Raw genomic sequence first — 27,862 nt, forward strand, 5'->3', positions numbered from 1 at the left:
ATAGGGGCACCATACACAAGAGAGGGAAGTAAAAATGTTTTTGCAAGGGTTGTTTTGGTTGCTGCAGTAAAAAAAATGTTTGTTTCTATATAAGAGTCCCAGTTTTTGATGAGTTTTCTTTATATTTTGTTGTATATGGAGTCAAATGAAAGTTTATTGTTAATAATAACATCTAGAAGTTGGGTTTCCTGCACTATTTCTATGGCAGTGTTGTCAGATGCAAAGATGATGAAATGATCAGTGACAAGGGAGGTGTTTTTGGGATGAAAGAGTACTAGTTTTGTCTTCTTTGGATTAAGAAAAAATTGGGCATTTCTTAGTCAGGATTCAACTTCTGTAAAGGACTGTTGAGTTTTTGAGAGTAATTCTGGTAGTGATTGAACAGTGCAGATTATGGTGGAATCATCAGCATATTGAATCAGGGCCCCAGGGTGAGAGGCAGTGTGAAGGTTGTTTGTGAAAATGTTGAAGAGTAGGGGTCCTAGGATGGAGCCTTGGGGGACTCCAGTAGGGTTGTGGAGAAAGGGTGAGAGTTTGTTGGACCATTTCACTGCTTGTTTATTATCCTTGAGGTATCTCTGAAACCATTTTACTGTGTTATGTTAGAAGCCTAAGTTAGACAGTATGTTCAAAAGTAAGGGGTGAGACACTGTGTCAAAGGCCTTAGAGAGATCAAGGAATACTGAGGCTGTATGGCATCCTGCATCTCTGGCCTTGTTCATGGTCTCTGTAAAAGATAATAGGGCTGTAGCTGTGCTGTGGCTAGGTTGGAAGCCATGTTGGGTTTTGGTTAAAGATTGTTTTGCACTACATATTGCATTACCTGCTGATGGATACCGCTCTCGAGAATTTTGGTTATGGGTGACAAGATGGATATAGGATGGAAATTGGATGGATCAAAAGAGTTGCCTCCTTTGTGGATGGGGGTGATGTGAGATTGTTTCCATATAGTAGGTACTTCTGATTCGGATAAAGACCTATTTATAAGGATACTGATTGGGTAGGCAACTGAGTTAGCAGCCAGTTTGAGGTAGTATGGGGGGAGATTGTCAACTGAAGTAGAGCAGGGTTTTAGTTTTTGTAGCAATTTCTTAATGGTGTCAATGGGTATGGGCTGAAATGACAATGGGGTTTGTATGACATTTTGTTGAGTATGGGGGTTAGTAATAAGAGGGTTATAAGTAGTTGATGGCCTGGGGTTCGTGTCTGAATAGGTTGAAGGGTGGGGGGTTCCAGCATTAGGGGTGTTAGTAGGTCTGAAATTGATTTTATGAAGTGATTGTTAAGGTTTTCGGCTATTTGTGATGGAGAGGTATCAGGTGATAGGGTGTGCTGTCCATTTCTTCCAGTGTTAAGTAGGGAAGATATGGAGTGCCAATCTTTACTGGGATTGATTTTATGCTGGAACTGAAGCTGGGAATAATATGACTTCATATTTCTGTTGATTAGTTTTGTCACTTTGTTACGTAGTGTTTTGAAATTAACACAATTTTGTTCATTTTTGTTTTGCTTCCAGGTTGACCAGGCTAGGTCCCTTTGTTTCATCAGGTGTTTACATTCCTTAGAGAGCCATAGTGCTGAGTTCTTTTTGATTCTTTTCATATGAATGGGAGCTAGTGTATTAAGTATGTGAAGGAACGTGTTATCAAAGTATAGTACAGCATCATTAAGGGGTAGTTGTTTAAAGGGTGTCCAGTCTATTTCCTGTAGGAGATTGTTGAATTTATGCTGACAAAAATTGAGTTCCTAACTGAATTTACAGTGTGTACTCTTAGTTGTTAGGAGTTTGTTCTAAGGGAGTAAGCTGGCAGATGATCACTCAGGGAGCTAGGCAGTGTACCAGAAGAGGGGTATTTGGCAGGGTGGGATACTAGGATCCAGTATAGGGTGGATTGGCAGGCAAGGCCATTGCTGTATCTTGTTGGATCATTGATAAACTGAGAAAAAAACATACAGATTTATACTATTTGTGGGGGAGTTGGAAGCTATGGTTTGCCAATCTATATTTACATCTCCTAAGATTATTATTTCAAGGTTTATTGTTTGGGATGTCCAGGATAAAATATTTTTCAACACTGGTATATTGTTACCTGGTGGGATATATATTACTATTATGCAAATTCTTTTTGATATATTAAGGTTCAAAAAGGAGATTAGTACCTCAGCATTGGAAAAGATGGGTATATTACTGGTATAGGGTGTGATGTTGAGTGTAGAGGGATATAGAAGTGCTACCCCCCTTTTTTTAGATCTATCTCTTCTGGTTATTGCAAAGTTTGACAGTATTATTTCTGAGTCTTTTACATTGGGATGTAGCCATGTTTCAGTAAGGGCTAGTATGTCGGGTTTATTTTGATCAATCCAGGCATGCAGTGGGGCTATTTTATTACATATACTTCTAAGGTTAAGTGCAAGTATGTTTAAGTCTTTGGAGTTACTTTTGTGGTTAGGATTAGAGGGAGGGCCAAGGTTAGGATGTATGTCTCCACATTTGAGTAGATAGGTAGTGAGGAATGCGTACCATGGGAAGTGTTTTTTATTCCTGATGAGGGTACTCGTGTCAAGTGTGGTTTCATAGGAGGTGAGGAGGCCAGTTTGTGGCTTGACTAGAATGGGAAGGTATAGGAGAAAAGATGGGAGGAGATATGTGAGAAGCTGTGTTGTTTATTGGGGAGAGGGTTAGAGGAGGTTGTTGTGTATTGGTGTGTGGGGATATGTGAGGATATAGCTGTAGTGAGGCTGGGAATTAAGAGTAAAGAGGCTGGGCAAGTTAGGAGGAGCATGTCAACTGTGATAGTGGGTTTAACAATAGTAAATGTGGAATTTGTGTATTTGAATGTAATACAGGTGTGAATGAAGACTGTTATGTGATAAATGTGCAGCTGAAGGTAAGGTTGGAATGGTTTGACTTCAGAGTGGGCTTTGATAATGTGGTTAGGTGTTTTACCTTGCAGTTTGCGATAAGGATGGGTGGGGTTGATGTGGTTGCTCAGTGGTAAAATTATGAGGCAATGCTAATGTGTGTGTGTATACTAGAAGAGAAGGTGGTAAGTCTGGAGTTAATTTAAAATAGTTTGAGGTGGGGATTGTATTGTGATGGTAGAGTAGAGTAAGATGCAAAAATGTATAGTAGTGGGCATGTGAGTTCAAGGGGATGAATGTAAGGGAGAGCAGATAAGTTTGGCTAAATAAAAGAAAGTAAGTTGTGCATGAAATGTGGGTGTGGACAAGGTTGGGTTGTATGTAATTGGATCATAGGAATGAGTGGGAGTGGTTTGCTTAGGATAAGAGTAGAGGTGCTGGGGGAGGGTGAGATATGGGGGAAGGGTAGAGGAGCAGAGTGAGAGGAGCAAATGAAGCGGGAAGAACTCCCCCAGATGGTTTACCACCATAAACAAACAATCAGTGAGGTAGGATGTTCATGGATACAAAAGACAAGTTGTCTGAACTCTAAATACTTGTCTCGAGTCACTGCATCTAATTTTATATTTATAGGCTTTCCAATGTCTTTCCAGGGATATGTTATACTGTTAAGAGTGAAATATGCTTAGCTTCACCTTCAGCAATAAAAAGGCCTATGAGTGTGGGTGAATGAGTGGGGGTGGGGATATCCTTCCAGCAACACTACAAAACAATGCACACTAGACAACAAATAAAGTTATTTGCATATTGCCTTACATAGATTTAACTTTATTTGTTGCTTGTGTACTTCTTGCCATCTGCAGGTGAAATTCAGGTGTGCAAGTTCTTTGGGTAGTGTGATATGAGAAGTCTGACTACTGCTGCTGCTTGTTTCACTGGGAGGAAAGAGAGAGAGAGAGAGAAAGTTAAGGATTTCTTGATGGTTGAACTAGTTAGGTACAGTACTATTTGTCTATACTCATCTACCTTAAATAATGTTTGGCAAACAAGAGTAGTGCACTATATTTCACAGTTCTGCATTTCAGCTTTCTAACCTTTAAACAGGACAATAAGCATGCAGGAGATATATGTAGGTATGCAAGTTTGGGATTACTAAAAACAAAAACGGTGGCTTCCACAGTATAGAAGGACAGAAAAAAATACACTAAACTAACAAGAGATATGTGCATGAATGCAAATGTGGGGTTACTGAGATGTAGGTTTACAGATGTTAGAGGGACAGGAGGCAAGCCTATCCGTTAGTTCCCACTCTATGCTACACAACATACAATCTGCAAATCTGATATTTAAGCACTTAGAAAAGGCAGCCAGCTAGAGAGTGTAACACATATAAAAATAAAAAAAGGAAGCAACTCTAGAGAATGACAAAACTCTTCACAAACAGAAACTCTTATATACTAACAATCACCTACATTATCCAGTACCTGTGCTGTTCATACAAACATAAAATCAAGTATTACAATATAAGTCTTCAGTAGAAGTGAGTGGAAACATATATACAAAACATACACATATGTACTGCAGATTACCAGGGAGAAAGAAAAAAAAAAGAAAGAACACTTAGGCAGATGGCAACAAACTATAGACTTACTTGATGTAACTGCAGTATAAACAACAACAAGAAAAATTTTGATGGTTTAACTGAATCCTACTGTAAAACACCCAACCAGAAGAAACGTGATAATTCAATTTCTACACATAAATAGCAGAAAGACAAACGTTGATGCTATTACTGCAGCCTAGAGTAAAAAGTGAGTAGACGTGCTAATATATGTACTACACATTAACAGCAAAGACACAACACATCCACAATTAAACACAGTGAAATCTTAGTTATATATTTCTAGTACAAGTCTGAACCGAAATGAAATAAACCATAATGATTAAGAAAATACAAGAATCCACTGTACTTTTTTGTAGAGTGAAAACAGCTGGATGGAGACACATACTTGGGACATAGGGTAGTGAAGTGACTCTGAAGTTGGAGCCACAGCGGCAAATTTAGTGGGAGAAACAAGCTGTGATGCAGGGAGGATCACTCAGCTCCTTGAGTGGAAAGCAATCACCCCCAGATGGTTTACCACCATAAACAAACAATCAGTGTGGTAGGATGTTCATGGATACAAAAGACAAGTTGTCTGAACTCTAAATACTTGTCTCGAGTCACTGGATCTAATTTTATATTTATGGGCTTTCCAATGTGTTTCCAGGGATATGTTACACTGATAAGAGTGAAATATGCTGAAGTGTTAATGTAGCTTCATCTTCAGCAGTAAAAGGCCTATGAGTGTGGGTGAATGAGTGGGGTGGGGATATCCTTCCAGCAGATTCAACACTACAAAACAATGCACACTAGACTTAACAAATTAAGTTATTTGCATATTGCCTTACATAGATTTAACTTATTTGTTGCTTGTGTACTTCTTGCCGACTGCAGGTGAAATTCAGCTGTGCAAGATGAAAAAAATAAAGCTATGAAATAAGAAACAAATGAGGTAATCAGAAAGTAGAATGTCAAGATTTTTTTGTGGGAACTAGTCATAGATAAATTGCCAGTAAAAGGAAATATGCTGTATAAAAAGTAAATAGTTTACACTGTCAAAAAAGACGCTATAGGACATGTGTTTTTGAAATGTAAAAGGTAAAAAAGTTATGGGGAAAACTATGTAAAGCAGATTTTTTAGAACAAATAAAATAAGTGGATAAAATAAACATGGATATGATTAAATATGGATATTATAAGACTAGAAGCAAAGAATATGTTTAAAATAGATAAAAAGTTATTTTTATGTTATATGGAATGAAAGAATAAATAAAATTAAGTTTAATGGTAAATGGATTTTAGTGACAATATTAAGTAAAATCAGATGGTGGTTATGGAAAACGGAGGGGGTCTAATAGGGATGAAAATGTAGTATGATTGTAAAGGAAATTATGAATATGTGTAAACAGATTTGTATATCTATATATTTGTTTATTTGTAAATATTTGCAAATATGTAAATATTTTATAAATAAGAGTTCTTTGTGTTTATAAATAAAGGACCCCTGGTCTTTTTGAAAGGTGCTATGGGATCTTTTACATCTACCTGCGTTACTGCCAATTTAAGCAGATGAGGCTTTGGTTTAATGCCTTATCCAAAGAACAGCTCAGGAATGCACCACCTCCCCTATGCTGTAGTGCAGTGTCAGCAATTAATTTACCTAGTGAGGGAATGCGACCCACATGATGCTACCTGCTATGTCCCTGACACTGCTGTATCACATATATCATGACTTCCAGCATGACAGATTTAACTACAGTAGTATGGAACTTAACAGCTGCTATATGAAGAAATTTTATTTAGTAAGACACAACAATTATGGAACCATCTACTGACAGCTATTAGAATATCAGCAAGTTTGCCAAACGTTAGTCTCCAGGTGGATTGCCAGAGTGATACTATAGCATATTATCCTTATGTCAGTAGATGCAGGCTCCTTGATAGTCTCAGCTGAGGCTTTGAGCTTCTGATAAGTCAGACATAGTCCAGGAATCATAAACAGGTTGGCTACAAGAGGTAAGGCTGTGACAAAAAGACCTTTTAACATGATTGCAGAAGCCATCGATTCGGAGACATGTTAGCCATAAAGAATTAAGTTCTGCTCTGTCAAGTCGCCCATACCCTTACAGTCAATAATGCCAATGATCCAGAAATTAGAATCATTCATCATATTCTTTATTTGCAGCTTCTTGCAACAAAATTTGTTGTTCTATTAACTTCTTAAGTGATTTAAAGTTATAGTTAGAAAGTATTCTCTATCTAGTTTTACCTTCTGTATTGCTACTGCTCATTAGTATGGGAGGAATTGAGAGGTATAGAATCCTCACCCCCACCAAACACACAAACACACACAGCCTTATAGACATTACCACACACTCACACAGACACTTACAGGAACATGAAGCATACCTATCCTTCACTCAGTTACAGACACCACGTACTCACCCTTACACACACACACACACACACACACACACACACACACACACACACACACACACACACACACACACACACACACACACACACACACACACACACACACACACACACACACACACACACCTCTGTATATACTCATACACACAGTCACACACATATGTGCATGTACATGCCCTCAGTGCTACCTGTCCACTAAACTATCTGGCATGTACCTCTAATGCAATCTCATCCTCTGAAAGTAATGGATGATTGTGAACTTTCGGCCATGTTAATTAACGTTTGGATAAACAACTTCCACAGGAAATTCTGGAGAATAGCACATGACTTATTGTATGCCTTATTTACATTTATGGTAGGCCAGAGACAGCACACTATGGTGTTGCACCTTATCAAGAAAAAACACTGTGGCAGGGCTGTCTTTGAATTGGAAATGGCTAATGCCATTGGCAAAGAGGGATTACAACTGACAGTAATATTTTTCAGTTCCAGGGATTGTAATACTGTACATACAACTCAAAACTGCTATTCTCCATATCACACAACCTTGAGAAGCAGCTTCTCAAAAATAAACACAAGCATAATTAATCACACAAAACAATCTATTATCACAAATAAGCACACAAAAATACATAAATTCAGAAATAATAAAACAAAAGCATAATTAGAATATTTTTGCAGGGGCCAAGCTCCCCTGAACACCCGCTATCCCCTTAGTTATATATACACTAACTCTAAATTTGTGCTAACTTAAAAATGAACTTTAAATTACATATTTCTAGTCTGTTGTTTCTCAAACCAAGGTAATAACTGGCAACAGTGGGGGGAGTTTGGAAAGAAACATAATGCCACTGTGCAGTGGTAAAGAGTGTGATGGAATTTAGCACAATGTGTCTTGATGCAGATTATGTATGTGTGAGTGCTGGCATACAATGGTCATGCCAGGGACAGAGCTGCATAATAATATTTCTCCTCCCAACTACCGCATGTTAAGAAATGACAGAACACAAAAACAGGGGGGTGGTTTAGCACTCCTTTACTCAGCATTCCTCTTAGTCACCCCCTATATCAAACCCTTTCCCAAATCTGGCAAGGCAGAAATTATACCAGCCCTACTCCACCTAGACAAACATAAACTCATATTTGTTCTCTCTATATTCCCCCCTAGAGACCATATCTCATCCCCTGAAGATATTCTCTCCTGGGTCTCCACCAGCATTACTCACAAAACCATAATCCTGGGGGACGTGAACATAAACTGGGCCACAATCCAATCTCCCACTAACTCACTCAATATTAACTTATATAACTTTAAGCAACTAATCAATTCCACTACCAGGCCTTCCAAGAACTCCATTACTGGAAGTACAATAGACTGGATTCTAGTATCCCATCCTCACTATATCGCTGATAGTGCTATTTTCCCCAGACCTACTAGCTGACCACTTTCCCACTTTTGCCCGCTCTCTCCCCTCTTTTATACAATTAACTCACACCTATATTTCCACTCACTGCATAAAAACGTCAATTCTGAAACCTTCTCAAATGCAGTAAAAAGCACAAACTGGAACCCATTAAAGACTCTCCCCCCTAGATAATGCTCTCTCTTACTTTAACTCTACTTTCACAAACCTGCTGAACTCCTTTGCCCCTACAAAAAGTAACCTGTAACCTTTTTAACCAAAAACACCTTAGCTACTATGCGACTCTGTGACAAAGCCTGGACATGTTACCATAACAATAAAACCACTATCACCCTTAACGAATATAAAACACTACAAAATAAAGTCAAAAAAACATATTACCCCAGACTACAAAGCCTATTTCTTCACTCCCCCAACCAACCACAACACCAATCCCAAACTATTTTGGAAAGGAATCTCATCTCTCCTCAGCCCGGGAAAAAAAGAAAACCCTTGCCTTAACCCAGATGCCTCTGACATGGACTTAGCCACCCAATTTAACTCTTTCTTCATAGAGTCCATAAGCAAGCTAACATCATCCTTCACTAACACCTCTGTGACTCCTCCTCAGCCTGCACCCATCCCTTCCTCCCCTAGCATCTCTTTCCCCCAACCTCCACCCTTCTCTATCAATCCCATCTCTATATTCACCATAAAAAACGTCTCTTAAAATTAAATCCTGTTTACAATGCCCCTGATGAAATTACCTCCTACTTTCTAAAAATAGCCGCAGAAGCCATTGCTCTCCCTATCAGCATACTAATTAATCAGTCTATCTCAGAAAGCCAGTCCCCCCTGGCTCTGGAAGAAGGCCTTTATTATTCCTCTATATAAAGGAGGCAATAATAATGACATACCAAACATCTTATCCCCTATTTCTAAGCTTCTTAAAAAATGTATCCACCAGCAACTCTTACCCTATTTCATCAACAACCAGCTTCTTACCCCCACACAGCATAGATTTAGACCCGGTCATAGCACCTCTACTGCCCTCCTCTCCTTCCTTGAAACAATTAACAAAGCCCACGATTCCGGCCATTTCATGTCCACCCTTCTCCTCGACCTCTCCAAGGCATTTGACACTATTTCCCAAAACCTGCTTCTTAATAAACTCTCCAAACTAAACCTATCCCCTTCCTGTACCAAGTGGTTCGCCAGCTACCTCACAACTGGACAACAAGCAGTCAAACGAAATAAAGCCACTTCACCCTTCCTTAATACTCCCACAGATGTCCCCCAAGGTTCCATTTTAGACCCCCTACTATTCAATATATTCATTAACGACTTCTACCAAGCCATTACAAACTCCAGCCACATCCGATATGTTGATGATTCTACCATTATCTGCTCCTCCCCTACTATCCCCGCTCTAAATAAGCTTCCCCAAAGTGCCTTCTCCTCTACTGAGCAGTGGATGCTAGGCAACCAACTGGCTCTTAATGCAACCAAAACTAAACTTATGTTATTCACCACCTCCAAAACCTCCTCCCTAGACAAAGACTCATTCATAATCACCAGCAAAAACAATACTCCCATAGAAATAGTCAGTGACACTAAACTACTAGGAGTACTCATAGATGATCAACTACAATTCGACAAACATTTACAAGAAAATATCAAAAAAAGCCAGAAACCACGAAAAAGAGACCAAAGCCAAAAAGAACACCAATCCAGGAGAACAGCCAGAAACCAGGGAAATATAAAACTTTAATCCAACTATAGTACAGTCAAAGGTACAATAAATCCACACAGTCCAAAAATACAAATATCCGGATGAATAGAGTTAAGCGCGTTTTCACCTTGCTCAATGCAAAGCTTCCTCAGAACTAATTAAACAGCCATTCCAACCCATTTAAATATGTATATTAAGTAATTACAGTAGTAGTCACATTTTTTAGATTTTTTAGGTTTGTTTACAATCTTTTTATTTTTATTTTTCTATGATATTTTTGGATGTGAGTGCGTTGCAATTCCAGCATGGAGTATTTATTTATTGTTCAAAAAAATTTTGTATGGTGCATTAAGCTTTGGGGAGAATGCATTTATGTTTTTATATTTTCTAACATTTTTCATACATTTTCAAATGTCTTAAGGCATATTTAGTGTTTTTAATAGCAATACGGCCTTAAGAAAGGCAATCAATTAATCAATTAATCTGTTAATATACGTATTTATATTTCCCTGGTTTCTGGCTGTTCTCCTGGATTGGTGTTCTTTTTGGCTTAAATATCAAAAAACCCATACCGCCATAATCATTTTCTCTCTCCTTCCACCAGGCTTATACTAGCCAATACTTATCTCATCCCATCCCTCCTATATGGCACATCTATCCTTACCAACCTGCAATTCTCCCTCAAAACAAAACTCTCCTCTTGTTATAACAAAGATATCAAAATTTGCAGCAGGTCACAGAGCCATTTCTCACCATTGTAATTCTCTTCACCAACTAAACTGGCTTGAGCTACCTTACCTCCTCACTTATACCCAACTCATCCAAGCACACAAACTCACTTACAACCACTCTCTTTGTCCCTCCTTAGCCACTACCTTTGAAATGCATGAACTAGAATGACTTCTAAGATTGAATTCCCAAAAACTAATTAAATTGCACAAGCCCACACGTCCAGCTGGGAATCACTTAATGTCCTTCTCTCTTGCATGCCTCTGGAATTCTCTGCCATCTCCTATCTGCATCACGAGCAGTCTCTCATCATTTAAAACCTTGCTGCACTCGCACCTAACTTTACTATGGAAGTGCTTCTGTTCCCATCCTACCTAATCCTTCTAATACCACTTCCTGCTCTCCTAGAACTAAATACACCATCACTGCCTCCTATAGTTACACAGCTCTATTGAACTATTTGACCAACTACTTAACAGTTGCCCTATGCTACTACTTTTGTAAAAAAAAGTGTTTTTTTTTTGCCGTTCAGTGAACTATACTGATGTATTCTATCATTGTTAACCTTTTCTTATCATATTTACTTTGTATTCCTATGAGATAATCTGTAATGAAAATGTGCAATGTATACTATGTATTTATGTTTTTCTGGAGATTTTCCCCCCAGGACTCCATTGAAAATGGGCTCCTTGTGGAACCAATGGACTATCCTGGCAAACAAACTGCAAATAAATAATAATAATAATAAATAAATAAATCCACAGCAGAGACAATGGAGGTAAGTAACTATGCTGTGGAAATGACCATGCTATGAGTGGTCATAAGATCAAAGAAAAAACATCAGGCAAGTGGTGTGTATGACACTATGCATTTTCACATGTGCATCAAAAAACCCTATAGCTGTGACATAGGAGCTGCGGGCATCTCATGCAAGGGTACGACAGCAAACTGCCAAGTCATTCTACTATATAAATGATATGGAAAGGGAATGAATTTAGGATGGAACACAAGCAGAAGATAGCAGGGCAGGCAAACAACAGCCATGGAAAGAATTATCATGGAAATGATCAATAATGACATAAGAAACCTCCAGACATTGGACCCAACCCAGTCTGGTATCATCACAGGCATATCATACATACTCAGTTTGGTGAACTATTTTGAGAAGGTCATGAAAGCAATAGAAGAGGGCAAAATGGTTCACACTGCCACCCACAGCTGGCCAAGGCATTTGACACAATACCCCACTAGGCATTGTTGACAAACTCAGGAGGTTGGGTATAAATCCTTATACAACCCAGTGGATAGTCAGTTGGTTCAAAGACAGGACCCAGGAAGTTAGAATTGGGGTATCCACCTCTAAAAGAGGCCAGTCACCATCGGAGTCCCTCAGGGACTGGCCTTATGACTGCTCTTTTTTGGCATCTACTTTTCTGAAGTTAAGGCCAATGTCAAGGGCCTATAGCTGAACAGATTTGTAGATGATTGCAAATTAGGAGCAGTCATAGACTCCCGCACCTACACTAATGCTCCCCAGGAAGGGCTGACACAGACAAACAACTTGTGTCAGGGCCATGGACTAAAACTAAATGCAAAGAAATACATAATAGTATCCTTTGGGAAGTCAGCTACCACTGGTAACTATCATATTTACATCAGAACCCTAAGAGTTGTCCCAGTACTCAGGGACATGGGGACACACTTAGATAGTAATCTAGCCTTTGGCCATCATGTGTCTATTATAGTGAGGAAGTCATTCTATATTTAGCAACTTATAAGCAAAGGTATGCTATATAGGTCCAAGGAGGTTATTGTTCCACTGTATTCGGCATTCATACATTCATAGGTTCATAGGTGTTTACTAGGCTAACGACCACAAGGGCCTTTTTAAGCCTGGCCATGCATTCCAAATTCCTGACAAGTTAAGATTATCTTGATAAGTGTAAGAATGGGCCTGGGAGATGAACCATTTATAGTCATCTGTGTCTATTAGAGACATAGGTGCCAAACCAGGGATGAATTTCTAGTTTCCCATCTAATTGTCCAAGTTGCGCTTGAATTGGTTTAGGGAGGAACTCTGCTTCACATGGATGGGGAGCCTGTTCCATAGATGGAGTAGTCTCTGGGATACATACCTATCTCGCCAGCAGGTCCTATTTATATCACCGGCAAAGTTTAAGTATTTAGAATGGGTAATTCTGGTGCTGTTTGTTTTGTGGATATGCAGGAGGTCCATCAGAGTGGGGTCTTTTAATGCCCTGTATGTCAGGCATAGATCTCTCCTCAAAAGTCTGTAGGAGACCGAATACAGAAATAGGGCCTTGAGGTGGTCTGCATAGGGCATTTTACTTATGTCCTGTATTCTTTTAGTGAGGAACCTCTGTGGATTTTCCAGTTGTTGGGTATGCCTGGTTAGGTACTTACCAAAGGGGGTATTGTACTCAATGATAGGTCTGATGAATGTTGAATATAGTGGAACAATGAATTCCTTGGACTTAGATGCCATATCTTTGTTTATAAGTTGCGCAACATAGAATGATTTCCTTACCACTGGAGACATGTGATGGTCAAAGGCTACCTTACTATCTATGTGTGTCCCTAAGTCCCTGACTACTGGGTCAACTCTAAGAGGTGTGTTGTCAATATGATAGTTACCAGAGATGGATGACTTCCAAAAGGATACTATTATGCATTTCTTTGCATTTAGTTTTTTCATTCATCAGAAGTATCATTGAGTGCTATGCTCCCTTTGGTATGTACTTAACTAGACACATCCAACAACTGGAATGTTCACAGCGGTTCTATACTGAAAGAATACGGGACACAAATAACATGTCCTATGTAGACCTTTTCAAAGCCCTATCCTTGCATTCTGTTTTCTACAGGTTGGTTGAGGGGATAACTATGCCTGGCATACAAGGCATTGTCAGACCCCACTTTGATTGACCTCTTGCATATCTCAAAACAAACAGCACCAGAATTACTCATTCTAAAGCCTTAAACCTTGTCTGTGATATAAATAAGAACTGCTGGATAGACATGTATGTATCCAGGAGATTACCCTTTTTCTGGAATAGGCTCTCTGCCCAAGTGAAACATAGTTTCTCCATAACCTAATTCAAGTGCAACTTGGGCAGTTGTATAGGGAATAGGAAATTCATCCCTGGTTTGGTACCCGTGTCTCTAATGCACAAAAGCAGCTTGCAACTGGTTCATCTGCCAAGCTCCAGCTTGAAAATGTTTCATTCCACAAGCGCCTACACTTATCAAGGGTACCAGAACTAGTCAGAGATTTGGCCCCAGAGGTTATTACCCTAGTACACACCTATGAACCTATAATGCAGACAAACACTGACTGGAGAGTTAATGACACATAAAGAGGCAACAATAGAGAGATCCAGAGTAAGGGAAGGACAGCTGGTGAAGGGGAGGATTAGATTAGAAATGGGATAGAGAGCAACATAAAAGGATAGGGAACACAGTGATGGAGGATATGGATGGGTAAGGAGAGCCAGCCATCCCATCCCATAGGAGAATCCCCTTACATATCGGTCACCTCCATGCAGACATCATAGGTTCATAGGTTCATAGGTTCATACTAGGCTATCTGCCATAGGGCATTTATAAGCCTAGCCTGAGTGTGTTTGGCTTTCACCACCCATTTTAAATTAATTTTGCTATGCCCTTTTTCGAGGTTAGTATACTGTGCCTCTGTCTAACAGTGACACAGAAGTGATAGCCGGGGTAAACCTATGATCTCCCATCCACTCATCAAGATTCCTCTTGAAGAGAGTCAATGAGGGACTCTGCCTAACCTGGACTGGGATTTTATTCCAGAGTGAAGGGAGCCTCTGGGTTATGAATCTGTCCCTCCAGCATGTCCTATTTATTTCAGTGCTGAGGTTCAAGTCTTTCGAGCGCATAGCTTGATGGGATTTGGATTTTCTGAGGTGCAGCATGTCCATTAATTCCGGGTTGGACATGGCTTTATACATCAGGCACAGATCGCCTCTGAGCAGGCGGTATGCCACTGAGTAGAGCTGGAGTTTCTTTAACCGGGCAGCATATGGCATCTGTTTGAGCCCTTTGATGCTCTTGGTGAGGTACTTTTGGGGTCTTTCCAGTTGCTGCAGGTGTCTGGTAAGGTACATCCCAAAAGGGGCATTGTACTCAATTATGGGCCTGATGAGGGATGAGTAAAGAGGCACGATGACCTCCCCTGATCTAGATGTGAATCCCTTCATGATTAGGTGGGCTATATAAAATGTTTTTCTAACCACTTTGGCCACGTGGTTGTCAAATGAGAGATTGCTATCAACTTGGGTCCCCAGGTCCCTAATTACTTCTTCTGTACTTAATGGATTACCACCTATGTGGTAATTTGTGGGCACTTTGTTTTTGCCAAAGGGGATGATTATACACTTTTTGGCATTTAGCTTGAGGCCATGGCTCTGGCACCAGTTTTCTGTTTCTATGAGGCCCTTTTGGTGGATGCTTGTGTTGGCTGGAGTGTCGATTATGGCGCCCAGTTTGCAGTCATCTGTAAACTTAGTTAGCCACAGTCCTTCCGTGTTGGCCTGTACCTCTGAGAAATATATACCAAACAAGAGAGGTCCCAGGACTGAGCCTTGTGGGATGCCACTTGTAACTGGTTTGGAGTCTGACATGGCTCCAGCTATTCTAACCATGTGGGTTCTGTCCTTGAGCCAGTTTGCAACCCATCTAGTGACATAGGGGTTTATATTTAAGCTGGTGAGCTTATCTATAATGCCCGAGTGGGGTATTGTATCAAAGGCTTTTGTGAGGTCCAGGTAGGCTGTGTGGACCACCTTCCCCTCGTCAATGGCCTTAGTGACTGTTTCAAAGAAATCAACCAGGTTTAAGAGGCAGGATCTGCCCTTAACAAAGCCAAAATGGGTAGGATACAGTGTCTGTACGTCCCCAATATCTTTATTTATGAGGTCCATGATGATCCTTTCCATAGCTTTGCCGACCAAGCTAGTCAGGCTTATGGGGTGATAGTTTCCAGGATCCGTTGAGGCACCACCTTTGGGGAGAGGGACCACTGCTGCTGTACGCCACTCTTTGGGTACATATCCTGTAGTAAGGCTGAGATTGAACAGTAGTTTTATGTTTGGGTTTAGCTCTTCTTGGAGTTCATGTAGGACGCAGCCCGGGACACTGTCTGGTCCCATTGATGCTGTGTTTTTTGCTTTGGAGAGGGCAGCTCTTACCTGAGCATCCGAGATGTCAGGAAGGCAGCACTCTGCTGGGATAAATATTTGCCCTTTTGGTGGGGAGGGGGGGGGAGAAGTTTGCGCTGAACCTGTCAGCTAGGATGTTGGCAATGTCTGTGGGTTCGGTGTATTTTTTGTCATTTTGGACTAATTCTGAGCATATCTTGGAATTCCCACCCAGGTTCCTAACATAACTAAAGAAAGCCTTGTGATTATCCTTAGTGTCCTGTGCAATTTTTCTCTCGAAGCTGGCCTTAGACGATTTTATGAGTGCCTGTAGTTTTTTGCTAATACTGATCAGAGATGCCTTCTCTTTTTGGGATTTTGCTCTATCATGTAGTAGCTTCCACCTTCTATTGTATAGTTTGTTTATGGCTGGGGTCCACCAGGCAGAACGTCTGCCTTTGGAAGATTGGGACTTAGTTTTATTTGGGATTGCATGATCCATGCATTCCTGAAGGTGTTCATAGAATGCATTTATAAAGGATTCTGCGGTCTGGGCCGTATTTTCCACAGGCCCGGGGGCTTTGAAGGATTCCACCTCAGTTTTGAGGAGTGTGAAATTTGCATTAGAGAAGTTTTTCACTGTGGTTTTCAGGGCAGGGGGTGGAGTCGGGATGTGAATACCCAGTGAGATTAGTTTATGGTCTGATCTTACCAATGAGGGGTACACTTCTGGTCTGGAGCATAGAGTCCCCATGTTGGTGATGATCAGGTCCAGTATGTTTTCCCCTCTTGTGGGAGTGGTAACAAGTTGTTCCATAGCATTTGAGTTTATAAATTCTAGGAACCTTTGGGCTAGGGTGTTGGAGCTAGAGGTAATGCTCCCAGTCTATGTTTGGGTAGTTGAAGTCACCCAATATAATGGTGTTTGGAGAGACCTTCATATTTTCCAGTGTTCTCAGGAAGGCCGAGTGGGGTTCCTGGGTTTGGGAGGGTGGTCTGTAGCAGGCTATAAACTGGAAGGCAGTTTTACCCACTGTTAGTTGCACATGGATAGTCTCTGATGCTTCGTGCTGTGCCACCAACCTGGAGGTGTGGGTATCTTTGACAAATATTAATACTCCCCCTCCTTTTGTGGTTTGGTCCAAGTTTTGGGGCCGAAAAGCATGGTATGAGGTGTAACCTGGTAGTGCGGGGTGCTCTCGGGAGCCTTGAACCAGGTTTCTGTTACTGGATAGATATCGATGTTCTCCATGCTAAGGAGAGTTTCGAGTGCGTGCATCTTGAGGTTTAGACTTCTAGCGTTGAGTAGCATTACTCTTAGTTTCTTATCCCTTGTGATACCTATGGAGGTGTGTTTGTCTTTTGAGCCTTGCCTAAAAAAGGCACTATGGGGCTAGCAAGAGCCTTTGCCAATATCCGAAAGCCCAGGGGTGACAGGTGCAAGTTGTCCCTAGCGAAGCATCGTGGCTTGTCGAGCATGTCATCTCAGGCTGACAGGCATTGGATCCCCTTTGAATGACACCAATACTTAAGCCAGTTGTTGAAATTGATCATCTTGTCTTCATATTGTGGCATCATTCTTGGTGAGGGTAAGATGCTACTCAAGGTCAGGGTCATACCGGCCTGGGCTACATGCTCAGAGAGCCCCTCTATGTCTCTTTTCATGTAGTGCAGGGAGGTACATCTCAGGTCATTCACACCAGCATGGACAATGACTGAGTCATATTTGTACTTGCCTTGGAGTGACCTGAGTGCTTGTGTTATGTGGCGGATTCTAGCGCCCGACAGGCAGCTCACTGTGACCTTCTCTTTGTTCAGCCTTGTGAGCGGGACGTCAGTGTGCCTGACGATAGAGTCACCTATTACAAGTGTATCAGGTGTGTTGTTTAGCCTTAAGGGCTGTGACTGTTCAGCACACTGGCTTTGTGAGCTATGTGTTGTACGTGTTTTGTTTTGGGATAGCGGTTGCTTGGGTGTCTGCTTTGGAGGTCTCTGCTGCTTAGGCAGATTTTTATTTAGAGCCTCCAAGTATGTTTTTGTGTGTTTATGTGTTTGGTTTGCTGTCGTGGTAGGTCTATGTGAGACTGGAATTGTAGTGAGTGTGGTTTCCTTCTCCTCCTGACTGGTTACGCCAGTACTGAGTTGAGAGAGCTTAGCCTCCAGTATGGCTATATGGTTGCATCTCTCACATGTGTTGGAATTTGTTGGGAGGAGGAGAGGGTTGTCTGTGTACATGAGGCAGTTGTAACATTGCCTCAAGATTCCCAGATTCACCAGCTGGACCGGAGAGGAGATGGACAACTGACCTTTGGACATGCTAGAATATTTATTTATTTATTTATTTTATTTTACATTTGTTGACTGGGCTAGTCTAGCTGGATATATGTCCATTTTTAGTAGAGGCCCGGGGAGAAAAGCTCCACACAATTCAAATAAAGTTCACATCTACAGAAATACATATATAGAATGCATATACATTTTCTTGAACAGAGAAGGCTGCAAGTTTACAAGTACATAACGAAGGTTACACATATTTGAATAGACTTAGTATAGTTAACAAGAAGTTACATTTAAATGTTACTAAAGAGTACTAGTTGAGAGAAGAGAAGAAAGCAATAGTGTCAATGAAGGTAATAAAGGAAGATAAGGAAAATGAAATGGGGAAGCAGTTAGGTAATATATCTAGAAGTAATATGAGTCACTTTAAAGAATCCCGTACTAGCTAGGACTGTGATGGAGAGGAAGCATAGTAGTATTTAATATGAAATAGATTTAGAGAATAGAGGCAAATTAGTTAGAAAGAAGAAGTAGATTCAGAGATGAGAATGTTGATTGATTCAGGTAATAATGGATAAGTTGGTCAGTCCGGTTTAGAACAGGGGCACATCCAGTGTGTTTTCAGGAAGAGCTTAAGTTTATTAATAGTATTGGGAATTCCTTTATAATTGAAAAAAAAAGGGCTAATGGGGAACAAGGTACTCAAGGGGAGTTTGTAAGGGTGTAGTGCTTTTAATTTTTTAGTGCTGACTTATATAATTGCTTTAGTGAGCAAGTGCCAGGTAACTTAAATGCAATGTGTTACAGGTAACTTAAATGCAAAAATGACAAACAGTAACTTTCTTTCAAGTGAAACAAGGAAATAAGTACAGTAAGCAATGCAGATATCACTAGGGATCCGCAGAAGCACTGAAAAGCCGCGTTTTAGGTGGAATTAGCATTTCAGGGAAATAACAAGCAAACAAACAACAAGCATTCAAACAAAGCTAGATTCAGCAGGCCTGGATCTAGTCTATGCTACAGCAAACAAGGTGTACCAATTTCAGTAAGAAACAGTTCAAATATGCAGGCACTATAAGCCTTTAACCAGAAATTCCCAGCACAGAAGGGCAGAGTCCAGCCTCTCCTCCCACAAGAGTACAGACCACGAACCTTCTTAATGTAAAATAACTGGCCTGAAGCCCACGTGCTTAAACCAGAACTAATATACTTTTAGAATAACAGACACTGAGCCCTCAATCAGCAGTTCCAAACTTAAAAGGATGTAAGCTACTTGTCCTGCCACCACAGTGCAGACCACAAACCTTCCTAATGTAAAACCACAGGTCTGAAGCCCAAGTGCTTAATCCAAAAGACTTAGAATGATAGCTACACTTTAATCAAGTTACTACCAAGCAGTAATAAATACAATTGAATACTTTAAAGAATGCCTGGATTAGTGCTCAAGTTATACAAACAAAGCTAGATTCAGCAGGCCTGGATCTAGTCTATGCTACAGCAAACAAGGTGTACCAATTTCAGTAAGAAGCAGTTCAGATATGCAGGCACTATAAGCCTTTAACCAGAAATTCCCAGCTCAGAAGGGCAGAGTCCATCCTCTCCTCCCACAAGAGTGGAGACCATGAACCCTTCTAATGTAAAATAACTGGCCTGAAGCCCAAGTGCTTAAACCAGAATTAATACACTTTTAGAATAACAGACATTGAGCCCTCAGTCAGCAGTTCCCAACCTAGAAGGATGTAAGCTACCTGTTCTGCCACCACAGTGCAGACCACAAACCTTCTTAATGTAAAACAACTGGTCTGAAGCCCAAGTGCTTAAACTAAAAGGCTTAGAATGAGATGCACCAAAAAGTAATAAATATAATTGAGTACTTTTAAGATGACGCAAAAGCAAAATAAAGTAGGAAGAAACACAAATACAGTAAAAGCAGATACATTTTTTTTTCAGAAAAGTAGCAAAAACAGTAGTAAAAACAATTCACATGCAGTGTAAGCTGGCACACTTTAGTATGTAGCAATATTAGTCCACACACAGTTTGACAAAATGTAATTAAATTAAAAAGGACTAAAAGCAAGTGCAGAAAGGGTTTATTAGGTAGAATGCGGTAAAGAGATGGGACTGGGGGAGTGTCCTAGATCAAATCTACAGTGGGGCGGGCACTGCAAAAGCCACCAAATTTAAAGTACAACCAAGAACAGGGGTGGGGTGGGGAAACCAGTTTCAACAGAGATGTGAGGAATCAGACTGCAAATTATAAAACCAAAAAAATATATACTGATCTCTGTATATTTGCAGAACAGTAAGACAACAGATATCTAAGCAACAATTTAGCTCTATAATAATCATGTGTGGGTGCCACCAGTGGTAGCCCAATAGATAGGATTGGCTGGCCATGAAGCCTTCTCCTGAGAGGTGTTCACATATGCCACCAGTGAGTCTTCTAGTTTGCCTTCCAAAGGGTGAACCCTGTCACCTTGCAGAGAGGCAGACCTGGGTGTCACATGTCTCGTGTATTCAAAGAGACACTAAAGTTCTGTAATGGGTTCAAGATATTTATTGTACATAAGCACATCAGGAACTGTAACTGGAACATGTACTTAAGCTAACTGACTCACATATTACTTCAAATACACTCACATGTGCAACTCCATTCATGCCTGCATTCACTCTGTCTGACTGCACAAAATGGCACTGATCTTGCATGTGTTCAGTAACTTACATGCACATGTTATCTAGGTACAGTGGCTGACTAGGTACAATACACACAATAATCTACACCCCCCCCTCTTTAATTTGTTCAACATGTAATAGAAGAACAAACTGTTTTACATGCTAGATATCACAACATTTCAACAAAAAATCTGAACTCAAGTCCAAGTTGCTGTGTATTTTGTATTGGGTCTGGAAATTGCTGTGTATTTTGTATTGGGTCTGGAAATTCTACCTGATCCATTCAGATAAAAACTTTGACAGGGTTTAGCAACAGGGACAGTCTCTGGGGATTTTTTCACAATTGGAACTTCAGGATTACTTGAAGAAAGTACACTGTCCTATGGAATTCCAACAAGTGTAGAGTCATCAGCACAGGCAATCCCCTGTGTTACTGGTTTGGAGACTGGCAATTTATGTCTTCAATTCCTTCTGAAATCCATTCCTTCAGATTGTATGATGTAAGATCTCGATTCTTCACAAAGATTTCTGACAATGCCCACTTGGTCATATCCTTTAGATGTTTGCATTTTCACACACCTCCCCTTGTTTTAATGGTTTGCCGGATTTATCATAGTACAACTTTTGTAACTGATGTTTTTTCCAAAGTTGAGCCTTGGCCATTCTGTTGTTCTTTGCATTTGGTACTAACAATTGTTTACTGATTGGAAGAGTTGTTCTAGTCTGTCTGGACATTAATCTCTGAACAGACGAACCAAGCAAGTTATCTCGAGGAATGTTTGTGAGATTGCGTTAAGAAAAACATTGGTACCATCTCTCTTGGATTTCTCCAACAAATGTTTAGCACTCTGAACTGCACGTTCAGCTAATCCATTGGACTGTGGATACTTGGGACTACTAGCTACAATGACAAAGGCTCAAGACTCAGCAAATTTCTTGAACCGTTGACTTGTAAACTGTGTACCATTGTCAGAAATGACTTTGTGCGGACTACCATGGACAGAAAAATGTCTCTTCAATTTAGTAATGACCGAGGTGGACGTTAAGTTAGGAAGAAGGTCAATTTCAAACCAATTTGAATAAGAGTCTACTAACACTAAGTAATGTTGACTATTCCATTTGAAAATATCAGGAGCAACAGTTGACCATGGTAATTCAGGAATCTGGTTTAGCTGAAGTGGTTCTTTTTGCTGGTGTGATTTAGTACTATTGCAAACTGAAAATGCTAGAGTTTTCTTCTCTATATCTTTTGACACAGAAGGTCAAAATACTATCTTGCCCTTCTTTTGGTAGAATCAGTACCCGGGTGACGACGATGCAAAATATGGATATATTCCTGTGGTAATGCTTTAGGAATGACCACTTTTGGACCTTTCACGATGATTTCATCTTCCATCATGAGCCCGTCTTGGTAAGGAAAATACTGTTGTATGTCAAGTGGTAGACTGGTTTATCATGCTGGCCATCCTTGACTGATAATGTTTTTCAGCTTCTGGAGAACTGGCTCTGAAGCTGTGTAACTTTTGAGCTCATCAAGATGTGACAAAAAATTTCTGACTTCCATGACTTCAAGGTCTGCTTTCTCATTTTCATGTTACTCTGTTGTTTGTCTGGGTGCTCGTGACAAAGCATCAGCAAACTATAAATATTTGCCTCTTGTATAGACAATATTGAAATTGTACTTTTGCAATTTTAACATAATGCATTGTAAGTGTGCTGGGGCTGTATGTAATGCCTTTTTCAAAATTGTCACTAGAGGTTGGCGATCAGTCTCTATTTGCTTAGGTCTTTTTAAATATAATCACTGAACTTTGAAAATGCAAACACTATTCTCAAAAGCTCTTCTTCTATTTGTCCATACTGCATCTCTGTTTGCGTTAAAGTTCTGGATGCATAGGCTACTGGTATGCCTTCCTGAAGACATGCTACACCAAGACCATACTTTGAAGCCTCACACGAAAGAGTTACCAGTTTATGAACATCATAATATCTCAATATGGGTGGACTGACAATTTTCTTCTTCAGAATATCAAATGCTCTTTGGTGTTGTTCCAAGCAGGACCAGTTTTCATTTTTGTGTGTCAACTCATGTAATAGTGTAGAAAGCTCACTCAAGTCTGGGATGAACTTTCATAAAAATAATTGATCATGCCAAGAAAACGTTGTAAAAATATGACATTCTCTGGAACTGGCATCTCAAGAATTGCTACTTACTTAGATGGATCTGATTGTAAGCCAGAATTGGTAAACAAATAACCCACATAAGTAACTTCTTTCAGTCTGTATTTGCATTTCTGTGGATTTAATTTATGACTGACTTCACGTAAATGGTCTAGAACTTTCCTTAGATTTCTATCATGCTCGTCTTCACCATTGCCCCCTGCAATAATGTCATCTACTATGATAGCACATGAATAACTAGAAAACATTTGCTCGATTGCACATTGAAATACTTCACTGGCAGAATTTATCCCAAATGGCATTCTCAAAAATCTGTATCTTCCAAATGGTGTACTGAAAGTAGTTAACAATGAAGATTTGTGATCCAGCGAAATTTGTCAAAAGGAACTTTTTCCATCTAGGACTGAAAATAAAGTGGCATTTGCATGAGAGTGGCTACCTCTTCTACTGTACGCATCAGATGATGAGGACATTTAAGTGCTTTGTTTAAGTCTCTTGGATCAATACATATTCAAATATCATCTGAGCTTTTCTTATGAGCTACTGCCATAGAGGATACCCATTCAATCAGTTCTACTGGAGTAATGACACCTAAATTCATCATTTTGTCTAGTTCTGCTTTTACTTTACTCTGCATTGCTACTGGAATCTTCCTTTCTGGTCTGACAAATGGGCTTACTTCATGGTTTAACTTCATGGAATATGCGAATGGTAGTTTGTCAAGCTCATCTTTGAAAATATCACCATATTCACAAAAAATATTCTGTGTGAAATTATCATTGCTGTTCATACTTATATGGTGGACCTCTTTATTAAATGAAATCAGTCCCATTCTCAGATTGTCTTTGAGGCATAACAGCGACTACATGTGTCTTTTGACTACATAAAACTGCAAGTCATAGCTGTTTGCAGCAGAATGGCGTGTGAGAACTACTGCACCATCAGTTTGACTCTCTTCACCACCATAACCGACTAGTTTTGCACACTTTGCGGAATCAAGTTTCTCACCAGCTCTTACTTTGCAAACATTTGTGCTGATATAACATTGCACTTGGATCCAGTGTCTACTTTAAGCTCTACAGGTTTCTCATTAATCCACACAGTACAAAATATTTCACTCTTTGCTGCCAACTGATAGTCTACTGTATTAACTGTTTCATCGATCACAGAGACACCATCAACATAAAACATTTGCTCACAGCTCTCTGTATGATCTATTTGCTTCTTTGGATACTCTCTTTTAATAAAAGATTGTGCCACTTTAGACTTGCAAAGCCTTTTGAAATTATCCTACTTTTTACATTTGTGACATTGCTGGCCAAAGGCTAAGCACTTCTATTGTTTAGGTTCATGACTGCCTCCACAATTATGACAGTTAAAATTGTGGTTGGCCGCTGTGGCTCCATTCAATTTATAAGGTCAGGTACTGCCACACCCTTTGGTTTATATTTATTATTTCATCTTAGCTTTTTGTTGTACACTATCAACATTCATACTGGCATTTATTACATGCATGCTTTTCTCATTCGTAATCATATTCCTGTAAGCTCATGTAGTTGACAAATCTCTATGGCTTTGCTTAATGTTAAATCACTGTCTTGAAGTAAAATCTTTCTCACTGTGTGATTATTAACACTACACATAAGCCTATCTTTTATCAACTCATTTTGTAAATCACCAAATCTATATGTTTTAGCTGTTTTAGCTTTATTTCACAAGTCAGTAATATATGCTGCTATAGTTTCACCAGGCTTTTGATTTCTTGTGAAAAATATGTGCCTTTCCATTGTAATATTCATTTGATGGTTACAAATTTCTCTAAATTTATGTTTTAAGCACTCAGAGCCTTCCCATGTTTTAGCCTATATCACAGCATGGTGTTTTTCCCCCTCCCTTGCATACAACGCAGGTGCATACACAAATAAACGTTCCCTCTCAACTGATTCTGAGCCAACTAAATTAAGAAGTAAAAATGCTTTTGTACATGCGTCTTTACCAGAAAATGCAGCCTGTATGAAAATATCATATGCTTGCTCAAACACTCGTATATTATCAAACCCCAGTGATTCAGGTCTGTGAAATAACTCTGCCATAACAACAAAATTTGTTTAAATATAAGCATAGACCAAGTACTTGTAATTACGCCCAAAACACAACAATCTCTCTGAAATGGCTTCATTTTACACTGCAAACAATGTGAATATTCCGGAAACTTCAGATGCTTCGAATAGCTTTAGTTAATGTGAAAAAGTAGTACATTGCAAAGAAATTTGGTTGTTTTAGGTTTTCCATACATTTTAAACACTTCAGAAATTATTTTGAAGAATTCTGTAATTATTCCGAATACTTTTATCAATATGTTACTATTTCAGACATTTTGTTTATCTCGGTAATTATTTGGAACATTTTGAATGCTTCACCACTTATTCGGTGACTCAAAATCATTTAAACGAGTTTAAGCACCTTTGAATAACTACTGACCAGTTTGTGAATTCACTGCTGTATATTTCTCCATTTTTAACTTCGTGCCTCATGGTTTGTGAGCTGTTTCAGCTTCAGATCCCATTCTGGCACCATGTCACTTGTCTCATGTATTCAAACTGATGCTAAAGCATTGTAATAGGTTCAAGATATGTATTGCACGTAAACACTTCAGGAACTGCAACTGGAACATGTACTTAAGCTAACTGGCTCACTTATTACTTCAAGCACACTCGCATGCTCATCTCCATTCATGCCTGCATTTGCTCTGACTGTACAAAATGGCACTGATCTTGTACATGCTCAGTAACTTATATGCAGATACTATCTAGTTACAGTGGCTGACTAGGTACAATATACTCAATGATCTACACTGGAGTCTGCTGGGGACACAGCAAGTAGCAGTGATCAGGCCATCGTCTAACCATAGCCTGCACCATGGCCGATCCTGTTGAAAATGAATGAAGAAAACCAAAATAACACAGGAAAAAAGAGAGAGAGAAGAAAGAAAATACAAAAAATGCAAAGAAGTGAGCGAAACAAATGCAACATGATTATAATAGTACAGTACTGACAGCAATACACTATACTACACTATACTACACTTACTCCACTACCTGACAAGTTTGGCTTTCTTTCATCGACAGGCAGCCTGCTTAACTTGTACCTGCTGAGCCTTGAGAAAGTATGAAAAAACAACAGCATACTCTTGACAAAAGAAGGCAGTTACACCTATGGTCAACAGGCTTAAAATCTAGCGGCAAACCAAGAACAGAATGTACAATAATAAAATGGTTCCATCTCCCTAACCTCTTCTTCCCACTTTTATAGAAGGACTTTATTTTTATCTGTACTGGTCACCTGAGCAGGTGATAACAGTGGCATCACTCATTACTGTGGTAAGCTGGCGCCAGGCATCATTTTTTTAAAGGGAGTCATCATATGTCACTAGCAGGTGCTCTTTATGGTTCCTCTGCAGCAGGCAAATGAAGACCTTAAACTCCTGCTGTACCATCTGGCAGTCCTCACTGACTCAATGACTGTAGTGGTCATGTCCACACTCTCGCTTAAAATCAGGAGAAAAATCTATGTCTGGTGCTTGTGGCCACACATACTGGATACATCATAATGTGCATCAATGAGCAAGATAACAGAGTGATGCAAATGGTCAGTAGTGTGATGCAAATGGTCAGTAGTGTGATGCAAATGGTCAGTAGTATGATATAAATTGTCAGTAGCATGGTCAGGCTTTACTGTGACTGTAAATGTGCACACGATTCCATATCAGCCCAGGAATGGGCAGACATGACCGTCATAGCACTAATTGTGGCTGATTGTGGATGATGAGAAAATACAAACAGAATTACTAAAAATTTAACACACTGGGTTTATTTTCTTGTATTGTATACCTCTATAATATGCATTTGCCTTGTATATCTATTTCAGTTTGTATTATGTAAAAACGTTCTTGACTTTCAAAGTTACGCTGATGTTATGTAAAAATTTTTGTGATTGTATGGAGCTTTTCTCCCCGGGCCGCCACTGAAAATGGATGACACAAACCAGGAACCAAACACGACCAAAATACCAATGGGAAGAGAAGGCACACAGTCGAAGTAGAGGTACTGGTAATTGTATATTCCACAAAAAATCGATGAATCCAAGGTCAAAATAACGCTCAAAAGATGCTTATTTAAAGACTGACAGTACAAAACTTGCGTTGACCTAGGTTTCGTCCGTCTCCACGGACTTCTTCAGAACTGAACAGGTCTGAAGAAGTCCGTGGAGACGGACGAAACCTAGGTCGACGCAAGTTTTGTACTGTCAGTCTTTAAATAAACATCTTTTGAGCGTTATATTGACCTTGGATTCATCGATTTTTTGTGGAATATACAATTACCAGTACCTCTACTTCGACTGTGTGCCTTCTCTTCCCATTGGTATTTTCGCCACTGAAAATGGGTTGTTAAAGCAAATGTGGAAGTCAGTGATGCTGATGCAGAGAAGTGATTGATGAGAACTTCACTCAAACTGATTTCAGAGAAAGCTGCATTAAATGGAATAACTAGCTGTGAAACATAAAAGAAGAGCTAAAAAATACTTCAGAATGAAATGTGGTATTACTATGGCTGTGAATATATTTCTTTTAATAAAAAAGAAAGACACGCTTGTTTGCGTTTTTGAAGCTTAAATTATTGTGAGTTATTATGCCACTGATGTGATGCAGAAGCTAATCTCAAACTTTGAATAATGTTCTAATCTGACTCTTGATTAGCTCTTATCTGAGTGTGTGATTGTG

This window comes from Protopterus annectens, chromosome 4.part1 (assembly GCF_019279795.1).
Source record: "Protopterus annectens isolate FY-2018-M chromosome 4.part1, PAN1.0, whole genome shotgun sequence".
Taxonomy (NCBI): domain Eukaryota; kingdom Metazoa; phylum Chordata; order Ceratodontiformes; family Protopteridae; genus Protopterus; species Protopterus annectens.